Below are 2522 nucleotides of genomic sequence, written 5' to 3'. Positions count from 1 at the left end.
AAAAGAAGGCTTGTAAGTGTTACGATGAACTAAAGTAACTTGAATGTGCTGCCATGGCAGAGCATCATTAGTTTGGTTTATGAAAAAAACTTTGAACATTAGAATAGTTAACTCCATGGACATTCTGTAACCAGGTAAAGATCTCATTGAGTTAAATCTCTCACAAGACAGATGTGGCCAAGAAGGCAGTAACACATTGTTACAACAGACAGAATACGAACACACACATACAGCGGTCATACAAAACATACACAACACACATGCAATCTTCTGAGCATAATTAACGTGTTACGGATCATCATAACGTGAAATATGATCACGTTGTAATGTGAAAACTTTCCAGTTATCTTATCACCAGCCCTCGAGTGGTGGTACACCCCCCCCCCCCCCCCTTACATATACATGTATGTACACAGGTAAAGAGGAAACAACTCGGACAGAGTTTTATATATAGAAAACAGCCCATGTGTGAAGTCTGCGGAGATACAGAGATGACAAGTTGGCAACATCAAACAACGTACAGAGTGTAGATTTCCATGGGCTTTAATAGAACACAAAGCACTTGGGCCTACAGACAGAAGGAGGATTTGTCTAAGGCTGCTTTGATTCAGTCTCTACAGTGAGGGGGAAAGCAGTGGCTCTCTCATAGAAGCTGTGCTTTCATCTTATTTTGCCAGTTTGAATCTAGTTTACATGCTTGTTGCAGTTGTCATCTTATTTTTCAATTCTCTATCCCTCTGTCGGATCACCACTTGTCTCTTTTGGCATTTCAGAGATGATTTACATTAATGTCTGCATTTTGTCTCTGCTTTATTTAAACAGGTGATATTTCAGTTATTCCAGGCTAAGTCTCGTAAATTATATAAATTGTCCCTGTCAACCCATCAAAATTCAGACTCGTGTTTGAAAGGGAAAGTCCACTTGCTCCACAGGTTTCACACACAGGGTTTTATTGAGCAGAGGCCAATCAGGCTGTTTAAAGTGTATTTGTTTGAAGGGACTGATCACAGCTGCAGCTCTGTGGAGATAAGATATATCTGAGGTCCAGATCAATACATGTGACTGCTGCAGCGACTGGAGGTCAAATGTACTGAAGTTAGACAGAATAATTACAATGTATAGAAGAAAAACACTGTGAAGGAAACTTTATTTTTTAATATATCTTATTCTAAGATTTAGAATCTGATAGATAGGTCAAATGACCAAAAGGAGAGAGTAAAGTGTTAAATATTTCTAAAATACAGTTTCTGTAATCCAACACCCACCTGTGAAAGTTTTCTCATGTTCAAAAAGCACTGAACAGAAAAAGAAAAGAGAGGAATAGAGGGTTCTGTTGGAAACTCCTTTTCACAAAATTACCAGATTATGATGGAACATGCCTACCCCCTAGTGGCCAAAAGAAGGAAAATCCAAAACTGATTTTGACCACTGTTGAAGTTTCTGACTGATGATGCTTTCAGAATAAAATCCAATTTCATGACTCACTAATGTGAAATACAATTTTTCCCATGTCAGATATTAATATTTTTTAATTTGCCAGTCTTATCTTTTACATGTGTAGATGAATTGTCTGTGATCTTTTGTTTTCTTTCCAGCTTGCTCTGAACTGCTGGCTTGGGAGACAAAATAATCATTTAGAAAATCCAGAAGCAAAAGCTTGTTGATTAAATTATCAATCAAGCATTTCGTTAGAATATTGAAAAGTGAAGAATTCCTGATCTCCTCTTAATGTCTGTTTATTTTCTAAATGATTCGTCTTTGAGTTTTGGATCACTGGTCAGTCTCAAAATAAGTTTAGAGATCATCTTGAGCTCTCAAAACTAAAATGTTACTTTATTGACTAAATAAATGTATATATTGATACAAATAAATGACATGACCAAGATTCTGACCATAGAAATAATATAATTTGCAGTTTAGTTATGACACGAGGAGGTGGCTCTATTGTGGCGAGCATAAAATCCACCTAATTAAGTATTATGATTAAAAGTCATAAATCATAACCAGCATTACTGCTCTATTACCAGCTAACGGAGGTCTTCACCTCCATATTCAACCTCTCCCTAAATCTCTCGACAGTCCCCTCCTGCTTCAAGCAGGCCACCATCATCCCCATACCTAAGAAATCATCCATCACCTGCTTAAACGACTACCGCCCTGTAGCACTGACCTCCACCATCATGAAGTGCTTCGAGCGGCTGGTCAAAAGCCACATCTGCTCACCGCCCAAACCGATCCACGGACGATGCCATCGCCCCGACAACACACACCACCCTCTCCCACCTGAAGAAGGCCAACACATATGTGAGGATCATGTTCGTGGACTACAGCTCCGCATTCAACACAATTGTGCCTGCCAAGCTCGTCCCCAAGCTCAGGAGCCTGGGTCTTAAAACCCCCCTGTGTAACTGGATCTTGGACTTCCTGACGAGCAGACCCCAGGTGGTGAGCTCCTCGGTGTGTTCTTCACAGATGACCTGACCTGGTATCATCGGCTGCCATCTCCCTTCCGTGCAAGGCAT

The sequence above is a fragment of the Pleuronectes platessa genome, unplaced genomic scaffold, assembly GCF_947347685.1.
Source record: "Pleuronectes platessa unplaced genomic scaffold, fPlePla1.1 scaffold_70, whole genome shotgun sequence".
Taxonomy (NCBI): domain Eukaryota; kingdom Metazoa; phylum Chordata; class Actinopteri; order Pleuronectiformes; family Pleuronectidae; genus Pleuronectes; species Pleuronectes platessa.
This window is presented reverse-complemented; position numbering follows the sequence as displayed.